The sequence below is a fragment of the Trichechus manatus genome, unplaced genomic scaffold (assembly GCF_000243295.1).
Source record: "Trichechus manatus latirostris isolate Lorelei unplaced genomic scaffold, TriManLat1.0 scaffold00161, whole genome shotgun sequence".
NCBI classification, from domain to species: domain Eukaryota; kingdom Metazoa; phylum Chordata; class Mammalia; order Sirenia; family Trichechidae; genus Trichechus; species Trichechus manatus.
Window position 1 is genome coordinate 698,251 of NW_004444097.1, and position 11,723 is coordinate 709,973.

The following is an 11,723-nucleotide window of genomic DNA, read 5'->3' on the forward strand; positions in this document are numbered from 1 at the left end:
CAGACAGCTAAATAGTTCAAATCTAAACTTTGGCCTCTGCAAAAGTACTGACAGCAATTTTGTTATTCTATTTCATAACTTCTAAATTCTTCTACTCCATCCCCCAAGACGTTACCTTCTCACTCCCCCTCCCAATGTCTAATGAGTAATCTGGAACTCTGTAGAAAGGAAGAAATATGGGTTCCTGTCCTCCAATCATGTCAGCATGGCCATCATCTGAGAATATTTGATTTTTAAGGCAGAGGTGGAATGGAATATTACAGCCCTCTCCACCTGGTTTTAGCGGGACTTGTAATGGCTCCTCTGGGATGAGCCTGAGAGAGGAAATTTGGCTAACGCCATCTGCCTGCCCACACCTGCAGCTCCTAAGAACATCTGCAGCTGAAGAACAGAGCTCATATCTCTCTGTTCTTGGGTCTGGGTCTGCTGTTAACCAGTACTTCCCCTAATCCTGAGTTATGTGTGGTTTCGTGAAACATGACCATCTCACATGGGTATCTGAAAGCAGAAAACTGCCAGTGTGGCTCAGTTTTCTTCTTCTAGTTAATTCTTCCTTATTTTCTCTCTGCCTGAGAGTATCTTGGGAATCCCCTACCTCCCGAACTGTGAGTTTCTGAGGTTTTCCTGTAGTTTCATAACTCACCATTCTCTAGGAAGTCAAGCAAGTCAAATACAACATGGTAGTTTGGTAGACTCAGACACAAGCACCTAAAAAGAGCCCTGATTTATGGTTAGTAGTTTCTAGTGAGGATTAGGGGAAGAGATGCTGCGTATTAAAGGGAACACTAGTCTTTGGATCTCCGACTCCATACACTTCAGTGATTATTTTGGAGGGGTTATAGATCCCTTTGAAATTTGAAGAAAGCTGTAGACCCAGCCCTTAGTAACAGTGCTTATATTCTCAAGTTTTTTATGTATTTTATGCACTGTATCACTATTTGCACTGAGCAGGCTTTATCTGTTCCCCACCATCTTCTCTCCTCATTTAGAATGGTGTGTATCTCCACTACCGGGTCTCTCATTTACCTGTTCTCTTAGTTTCTGGTCCACTGCATCATCTACCTGTTGTAACCACACTCATGGGTGGCCCCACCCCATCTACTTTCAGCACGATTGCCCCATCCCCCTCTGTCCCTATAATGGAAAAGTGAGAATAAAATGCTTGTGGGAAACAGAAACCTTACTTCAGAGCTAGAAATCTGTTACAGAGTTACATTTAACATTACCTAATAATGGACCTCAAAGACTAAGATTAAGAATGTTGTTCTAAATAACATTTATTGAGAGAAGGGGCCAAGCACTTTTGAGTGAAAGAGGGAGAAAGTTGGTGCTCTTGGTAGATCTCAGTCTTTCTACTCTAAATCATCTTGAGCACTTCTGCTCCAAACAAGCACAGCCCATCCAGTGAAACAAAAGCTTCATACATATGTGAACCTGCCAGTTGGCAGTTGAGTGACTGTGCATCATCTGTGTGGTTTCTTAGGCATGTCCTTTGTGGAGGTGAAGTCTTTACCCCCGGCCCTCATTCTAAACAGATTATCAAATTATTCTTTCCAAGGCTATATAGAGATATATTAGTGATATATTAATGCCCCCTACTGACTTGTCCTGAGCGTCTTCGTGATTGAACTCCCTTAATTAACTTCTTGTTGGGTATAATATGCACCACAGGGGCATACTTAGAAGGCTTTCTGGAACCACAGATTCATGATTCCCTGTTTCTAATGTCCATGAGATTAAGATTCCTCACTCTGCCCATCTCAGACCCACTTAGTAGCCTTCCTCCTCTAGAAGAATTTCCTCTCTCATAGCTTACATATGAGTGCTTTCTTGATGCCAAGTAATGTTCTAAGCTCTTTTGTACCCACCCCTGTATACCTACCACCTCAAACCCTCAAACAAGCTGGGTATTTTTCTCTTCTCAGTATATAGTTACCTGAATAAATGGACGTAGGTCTTTCAAAGGATGGATCGGAGGAATACTTTGTATATAGTTGCTTTGAGGACGGACGGTCCTTCCTTAAGTGTGCTTAACTGATCTTTTAATTCATGGACTCTGTGTCTGAGAACTGGCTCAGGTCTGAAAATTTAGTGAGGGTTCATGATTTTACATTGCAGCAACTGTCATCAGCCTTCAGTTTGCCATCTCTAAATCTTTTTTTTTTTTTTTTTTAATTGCATAAATCAACCAACACTCTTATTGGCTTTACACTGGATTCACTCACAGGAATACCATGGTCTCTTAGCTTCCATGTAGATTCCAGTGAGTCAGGATCCCCAGATTTCCATTCTGTTCTTCCACCCATTACTATAATTTTCTGCACCTTTTCTATGACTATAGCATCACCATTTAGACTCTGCTATTCCAGAATTCTATCATCCTTATTCACAGTTCAATAATGATGTCTCCTATCATCCACTCTGGCCTACAGAAGACAGACACCACTGAACATCTCAGCAAAGCTGAGCCTCCCTCACTTGTGCATTTCTTATCACTTTGGTGACTGTGCCTACTGGGGCACATCATCAACTGTTGATTTCTCTGGCTTTATGTAATAAACCTATTTTAGCAGTCACACCTCTCTGTCTTCTGACCCCTTCCTGTATATGAGCTGATCCACGGAGCCAGAGGGCTGACTGCTTGTGCACAGGAGGCTTCCTGGAGGAGTGGGGTGCCTCCAGGCACTTACCAGTTGAGCGACAGAGCTTTGGAACACTTGCCCCAGCCGGGCAGATGTGGGTGAGAGGCCCTAGGAGCCGAGAGGCCAAGAAACCAGGAAGCTGAAGCTAAAGAGACGAGAAACACAAGAAGCCGAGCTGCCTCAGTCTCAAAAGCCACGACCTCTGGTGTTCCTAAGGGTGGAGTCGCCACTCAGATGGACTAGGAGAATGGTGCGCCTAAAGCTGAGGGAGCAGAGTTGCTGTCCCAGTTGCTCTCCCAGCTGGAAGGTGGAGCTGAAGCCCGGGGCTGAGGGGCCTCCACTCAGAATCTGGACAGTGTGGCCAATACCTAGCGTCTGGAGGGTGGGGCCATTGTGTAAATTGTCTCAGAGAACAGAGGATTATTTTCAAAGCCTTGAGGGCTAATGTAATGTGTTCTGCTGACTTGCTTGGTGCCTGTTATCACTTCTTTTCCTCCAGTTTCTTCCATTTGTAATGGAAATGTCTAGCCTGTGCCTGTTTTGCCGTTGTACCTTTGGAAGCCGATAACTTGTATTTTAGATTTCACAGATGAAGAAGAAGACTTTTGCTATCATATGATGGGTTGAATATGTTTTGCATGTTGCAAGGATGTGATTTTTTGGGGGCCAAAAGGTGGAATGTCATGGATTTAATTATGGCCCCCCCAAAAATATGTGTATCAACTTGGCTGGGCCGTGATTCTCAGTATTGTGTGATTGTCCTCCATTTTGTGATTGTAATTTTATGTTAAAGAAGATTAGCATGGGATTGTAACACCCTTACTAAAGTCACATCCTGGATCCAACGTAAGTGGAGTTTCCCTGGGGTGTGGTATGCACCAGCTTTTATCTTACAAGAGATAAAAGGAAAGGGAAGCAAGCAGAGAGTTGGGAACCTCATACCACCAAGAAAGCAGTGCCAGGTGCAAAGTGTGTCCTTTGGACCTGAGGTTCCTGCGCTGAGATGCTCCCAGACCAAGGGAAGATTGATGAGAAGGCCAACAGAGAGAAAAAGCGTTCCCCTGGAGCTAGCACCCTGAATTCGGACTTCTAGCCTACTGGACTGTGAGAGAATAAACTTCTCTTTGTTAAAGCTATCCACTTGTGTTATTTCTGTTATAGCAGCACTAGACGACTTTAAGATAGCAACCAAAGCAATTCCATCACCTACATATTATTTATTATAGGAAATGGTTTTCAAACTTTTTAGTCTTAAGACCCCTTTACACTCTTAAAAGTAAACTAGAACTTCATAGATCTTTTGCTTATATGGGTTGTGTCTATCAATATTTACCATATTAGAAATTAAACTTTGAAACATTAAACTATTTATGTATTAATTTATTCAATAATAACGACAATAAACTCTATATGTTAACATACACAATATATTATATTTTATGAAAAATAACCACAGGTTTTAAAAAATAGTGAGAACAGTAGCATTGTTTTACATTTTGCAAATCTCTTTGATATCCAACTCCATAGAAAGCTAGATTTTCATATCTTCTTCCACATTCTGTCTGTAGTAATATATTGTTTTGCTACAAAAAAATCCAGCTTCACAAAATGTGTATCTAGAAAATAGAGGAATATTATATCTTTTTTTTTATATAGTTGTGAACATTCTTCTCTAATAGTACACTAAAACTCAACAAGCAGTAATTTCTTAAATGTTACTTGCAATGTGGAATCTGAAAAAATTTCCATGAGACTCTCATCCTCTGTTATATTAAAATACTTTGGTCCATCATGCACTTTAAATATATCTTTTACCCATATGTGATTTTATAACATCTTCTAGATTTTGTAACATCATTTAAAAAATATTCACTCACTGAGTTATGCAGATCTTCTAAATGGTGACACATTTCATTATACACTGTCAAAAATCACATTCTTTAATAATACCACCAATCTCATCAAAAAGTCTGTAAGTATTGGGAAGTGTTCAAGCTTAGGGTATAATATATAATTTTTTCACAATTTTAATTTTTACTTGAAATCTCAAATTTTATCATCCAAAATAAATACTGTAAGTTGTTTTCCTTTAAATGGCAGGCTTACTTTTTTCATTTTTTGAGAAAATGACTGTCAAATAACCAATGTTTTCCTGTCAGCTGTTATTTCAAAGAAAAATGCTGGTCCATTAAAAAGGGGCTTGTTTGGCTTTCAACTGAAACAACTGCAAAAGTACTTTTCCTCAATATAACATATTTTGGTATGCAGCAAAAATCCTCTATGCCTACTTTATATTCATCACACAGAGTACTAAAAAGACGTGTACTCCAGGATCAAGATTTTAAACATAAATAATGATTTAACTGCTTCATCAAGAGCATTCCAAAAGATAACTGACTTAAAAAAATGGCAGTGAAGAATATTAGTACAGTTTGGTGCCACTGCCTTGATTTTTGCTGAGGTGCCAGCAATTTGACACATCATTGCTTTAGTGCCATCAATGCAAACATCAACCTGGCAGAACAGGCCAAAAAATAAAAAATAAAATAAAAAAATCTTAGTATTATTCTAAAAATAGTTTTGATGTTGTGGACTCCCTGAAAGGGTTTTGAGGATCCCTAGAAGTTTGTAGACCACACTTTGAAAATGCAGTAGTGGAAGCATCATTTCCAAACTTCAAGGTACCATTCCAACAGTGTATTAGGACTGACTCCAGGAGTCCTTACCGAGATATTAAATTGGGAATCATGGGAGAGTAAGCTCTCTCCTAGCCTTTCCCCTTCAATTTCATCACCCTCAAGAACTCTTCCATTCTCTACCAGTGCGTATTAGCCAGATCCTATAGAAATTGGTTTAGATATAATCAGTGAGGTAAGGTACTGATTTTATTGTAACAAACTGAATTTTATTTGATTGTTTTGTATTGAGGAGAGCAAAGCTGTCTTGTGAGTCATCACCTTTTCATGGTCTCTAGGTGGTGGAAGTCTGCTCTTCTCTAGCAAGGAGATGAGGAGCTTCTTCTGTTGCCCTATAGGGTTCAGAGAAAATTGGGAGCTCAAGATTTTCAAATACCTCCATCCTAGGTCTTATGGTCTCATTGCTTACTTATCAAGGCCCTATTTTTAGAATAGAAGACTTACCAAGGCTATGAATTCAGTTTCTTTTTAAATTCTACCATTCTTAAAATCAAATTTTTATCCTGATTTTCAGCACATTTTGCCCTTCTGGCACCAGAAGATGAGGACCTCTTTAAATATGGAATAGAGGCCTTCTGCCTTTCACATCATGCTGTAAGTTAATATTTGGCTGACATGAGCCTGTCTTTCTATTCTAATGCTTCCAAGATAGTTAATAAAACCCAGCCAACTTCACTCTCCTTATTACTATTACTCCCATATATTTCAAGTGTTGGAACTATGTATAAGCCAGTGTTTTCTCTCTCACCTGTGCTTCTTCCCAATCCAGCATAGGTGAGAGTCTTAGTACCTGTGATGCTGAAGCATAGTAGTTTTTTACCACCTCATTTATTACCAGCAATGGAAACCCTTTGCCATCTGACTAATGAGTGATCTAGTTCTAGAATCTCATACCGAGGGTCTGTTTTCTAGAGCAGTTTGGGTTCCTGCAATTACCAAATCTGAGACAAGAATTTGGGTGAAAGCATTTATTTGGGAGGTGATCCTAGGAACAAGTAGAGGGTGGGGAAACAAAATAGTGAAGACAAAAAAGTCAATAAGATGTGTGTTAATAAGTGACAATAGGGCTCAAGTCTACAGTGAACTCTCTGAATGACTGTGTAAATCATTCCTCAGAATTGTCCCACTCAGGAGTAAGGAAGTTGGCCTACTTTTTGACTCTTTTTCCCTCATTGGTTGAAGGTCATTGGCCCCCTGCCTCTTCTGTCCAGGCATATGCCTAGGCCACGCCTGCTCCAGGAGCCAGAGAACACCCTCAGGCAGATGCTTGAGGTAGGAAGCCACATGTACAACTCTTCTCCATTGAAGCTCTGGGAGAGATCCTGATTCTGCTAAGGGATGTGGCAATATTTGTAGATAGATCTTTACCTCACATAGATCTTTACCATAGATCTTTACCTCACATCCACACAAAACCCAAATTCTGGAAAATTAAAGGCTTAAATGTGAAAGGAAAAACTATAAAACTTTTAGAAGATAGCACAGGACCTTGTAGTAAGGAGAGATTTCTTAAAACAGAACCAACCAACCAAACAAACAAAAAAACAGAAAGCACAAACCTTAAAGGGAAAGATTTAACTACATTAAAATGTATAATTTACATTTACTAAAAGACACCAGAAATAAAGTGAATAAAAAATGCTACAGACTTGGAGAAGATATTTGAAATACATAAAAACAACAAAAGATTAGTGTATAGTATATTTAAAGACCCCTATGAATCAGTAAGGAGCCCTGGTGGCATAGCAGTTAAAGCTGCTAACCAACATGTCGGTGGTTAGAACCCACCAACTGCTCTGTGGGAGAAAGACTGGCAGTCTGCTTCTGTAAAGATTTACAGCCCTGGAAACCCCTTGGGGGTAGTTCTACTCTGTCCTACAGGGTTGCCATGAAACACATTTGATGGCAGTGGGTTTGGTTTGGGTGGGTGGTGAATCAATATGAAAAAGACAATCCAATAAAAAAAAAAAATGGGGAAAACCAATGAGCAAAAATGTCATAGATGGGGAAACAAAAATACCTCATTAATATCTGAGAATATAGTCAATCTCATTATTAACAGGGAAGAAGCAAATTAAAACCACAAAATTAGAAAAAAATGAAAACATCAGAAGGTATCAGGTGTTGGCAAGAATGTGGAGCTACAGGACCTCTCATTTAGTTTTGGTGGGAGTGTAAGTTGAACTAACTTCTTTGAAATGTGGGTTCACATTTCATAGTAGAGTTGAATATGTGTATTTCTCATGATTTAGCAATACCACTTATAGGTATGGTCTGAAGAAATTTGTGTACCTATAACCAGGATATAGTCTTTTTTCTTTCCTTTTTTAATATTAGAAAACTGGAAACAAACCAACTGGTATGAGGAAGACCTTGAATCTCAGCTCTGTTTCTTATTACCTGGGTGACTTTGGACAAGTTACTTAAACTCACTAAATCTCAATTTCCTTATAACTAAATTGAAAATAATGGTAACCCATAACTCACAGGGTTGTTATGAAGATTAAATAATACAAGTCATGTCCTTATAAATGTGTGTTCTTGTTATTTGCTCAGTAAATGTTAATAAAGTAAATAATTATTCTTTTCTTTACAGAGGGGATAATTTTCTTTCCAAAGATATTCCCTACCACAGGATGCTGTGTGACCATATAACGGAAAATCAAGTATATTATCACTTTCCTCTCAAATTAAGCTCTAGCTGTTAAATCAGCACAGAGGATTTCTACTGACCTCCAAAAGAAATTAAGTTATTGTACCTTTTAGTTCTTAAGAGATTGTTAGCTAGGTGGAGCAAACATAGCACTATAGACAGAAGTATCATGCTGTCCCTCCACAGCAAAGACCTGAAAAACTAGGTGAAACAGAGACAAATGTCAAACCTGGAACCTTAAGCATCAAATGAAGAGATAAAGAACTCAACCAAGCACCAAAAGGAATAAGAAACTGACAGAGAACGGAGGGCAAGGAAAGATATGAAGCAAAGGTCCCTGATCAGCTAATGCAGCACAGATTCACCATTTTGGACTCCTGTCAGAGATCAGCATACAGGGAGTATGGGAAAGCAGCTTCACAGAGCCGCCAGCAGGAGAAAGAACACCCACTAACTAGCAATACACGTTTTTCCACCCCCACCCTTCTTTCCCCTGCTCAGCCTCCATTGCTTCCTGGCAGGTGGAGGTGGTTCAGCTGGGGAGGCATTGGCAGTGTGCCACTTGGGTTCGCCCTGCTCACACTGGCTGCCAACTTCAGTTCCATTTCTTTGTTGCTGGTTTTGCTTTTTTCAGCTTCTTTTGGTTTCTTCCCTCTATCTCACCTCCTTCCCTTCCTTTCTCTCGAACACGTGGCTCTGTGTACCATCTCCATTTTTTTGACAGGCTATGAAGCACCACTAGGCTGGGGAACCACTTCCCAGGTCCGTGCTGTCATGCCGGTGGGATTCTTGGGGCCATATTTTTTCATTTTCTTTTTTCCTTTTTGTTTTTCTTTGTTTCTCATCTCTGTCTACTTACCTTCTTTCCCCGTCTCCTGAATAACTGGTGCTGTGTGCCATTGGGATGTACCTTGTGGCTTGGGAGCCACTTCTCCAGCATGCACCACTGCGCTAGTGGGATCCCTGAGGCATGTCTTTCTTTTTTCTTTTTCTTCATTTCTCAGTTTCTAATATCTCCAGTCCAACAGCAGGCTCCCTTTTTTCTTTTGTGGCTCCTGTTTCTCTCTTCTCTTTCTCTTCTTTCCCATACCAACTTAGCTCCACACATCACAACCTGCTCCCACTCCCCCGCCTATCTGCACTATGTGCTGAACATCACACTTCTGAGCAGCTCAGGTGTGACCTACCAGAACCTGCCTTAAACTAACCCTCGGTCCTGCTATGTTGGCCCCAGCATGTGCCACAAACAACTCATCCCAGCCCATCCCCTTCTGCTGGACCTGCTTGTTGCACCATAGCTGAGCAACTGGCCCTGCCCATTGGACAAGGTGGTGAGAAGTATCATGCCCACAGAAAGTAAACAGCAAAGAATGTACAACCCACCTGCTCAGACATAACCAAATAAAACAAAAAAACCGGATGAAACAAACAAACCTACAATCAATAAACAAAGAAAATAACTACTGAATGTCCTGAAGACAGCAGACAATATCAAAATATATACAAAAACAAGACAGAATGGTTCCAGTAGGTGTCCAAAATAAAACACCAGATGACTTTCCAGTAGAAGAAAGGCACTGGAACTACATGATAGAGAATTCAAATCTCTAATATTCAGAGCTATCCAAGAGTTGAAGTAAAGAGTAGAAAAAAAAAAATGAGGAAAACATAGACAAAATCATGTAAAATACAGAAAAAACAATGGAAGAATTCAGGAAAACAATACAGGAACAAAATGTCAAAATAAATTCACAACTAGAAATCATACAAAAACAATAATTAGAAACCCAAAAGATAAAAAACAAGATTTCAGAAATGGACAGTGTCATAGAAGGGCTGAGGAACAGGTTTGAAACAATGGAAAACAGGATAGGTGAAATTGAAGACAAACACTTGGATACCACTCTGTTTGAGGAAAAATCAGAGAAAACAAAGAAAAATATAGAAACCCTGAGAATTATGTGGTATACAATCAAAAGCAAAACTCTATGAGTGATTGGAATTCCAGAATGGGGGGAGAAAATGGAAAACATAGAGACGATTATTGAAGAATTGCTGACAGAAAACTACCCTAATATCATGAAAGATAAAAAGCTGACCATTCAAGAAGCTCACTGAACCTCATATAGGATAGACCCCAAAAGAAATTCACAAGGCATTTCTTAATCACACTTGCTAAAACCAAAGACAAAGAAAGAATCCTGAGAGCAGCTTGAGAAAAACAAAAAGTAGCATACAGAGGGGAAACAATAAGACTATACTCTGACTACTCAGCAGAAATCATACAGGCAAGAAGGCAATGGGATGACATATTTAAAACCTTGAAAGAAAAAAATTGCCAACCAAGAATACTATACCCTACAAAACTCTTGTTCAAATATGATGGAGAAATTAGGACATTTCTAGATAAACAGAAATTAAGGGACTATTCAAAAACCAAGCAAAACTTACAAGAATTATTAAAGGGAGTCCTTCAATTTTAGAACAAAAAGCATTAGATGACAGCCTGAATCTAGGACACAAGATCACACCAGCCAGATACAACCTAGGAAATAAACTCTCAAAGATTATTCAAAACTAAAAGATTTACATAGGGAACCAGAGAGGTTAATCTGTAAATGACAACAAGTCAGAACAATAAAAGAGGGAATAAACGGTGTAGGTACAGAACCTTCTAATGGAGAGAAAGGCAGGCCCATGCCAAGTAATAAAAGACTTCTAGCTTAGGAAGATAAAGGTAAATTTCAAGGTAACCGCAAAGAAAGTTAAGAAACCTACTCATCAAAATGAAGAAAAACATAAAATCTCAGTAAAAACAAAATCTAAAAAAAAAAGAAATGAAAAAAAAATTCCACAAACAAAAGGAATTCAGTACAGGAGAGTAAGAGGAACAAAGACAATGTCAGCACCACAAAAAAACCAAAAACAAAAAACAACAACAACAACAACAAAAAACAAATTACAAAATGAAAGCAATAAACTCACATCTATCAATAATTACACTGAATGTAAATGGCCTAAATGCACCCATAAAGAGACAGAGAGTGACAGAATGGATTAAAAAAACAGGATCCATCAATATGGTGTCTACAAGAGACACACCTTAGAAACATAGACATAAATTTATTAAAAAAATCAAAGGATGAAAAAAAATATATCATTCAAACAGCTACCAAAAAAGCAGGAGTGGCAATACTAATCTCATAAAAAATAGACTTTAAAGCAAAATCCACAAAAAAAAGACAAAAAAAAAAAAAGCATTATATAATGATTAAAGGAACGATCCATCATGAAGATATAACCGTAATAAATATATATGCACCCAATGACAGGGCTCCAAAATACATAAAAAAAACTCTAACAGCATTGAAAAGAGAAATTGACAGTTCTACAATAATAGTAAGAGTCTTCAACACACCACTCTTGGTAAAGGACAGAACATCTAGAAAGAAATGCAACAAAGATACAGAAGATTGAAAGGCCATAATCAGCCAACATGAATTCATAGACATATATGGAACACTCCACCCAACAGCTGCAAAGTATACATTCTTTTCCAATGCACATGGAACGTTCTCCAGAATAGACTACATCATAGGCCACAAAGCAACCTTAAAAAATCCAAAACATTGATATAATACAAAGTATCTTCTCTGATCACAACACCATTAAAGTAGACATTAACAACAGGAAGAACAAGGAATAAAAATTAATTACGTGGAAACTGAATAA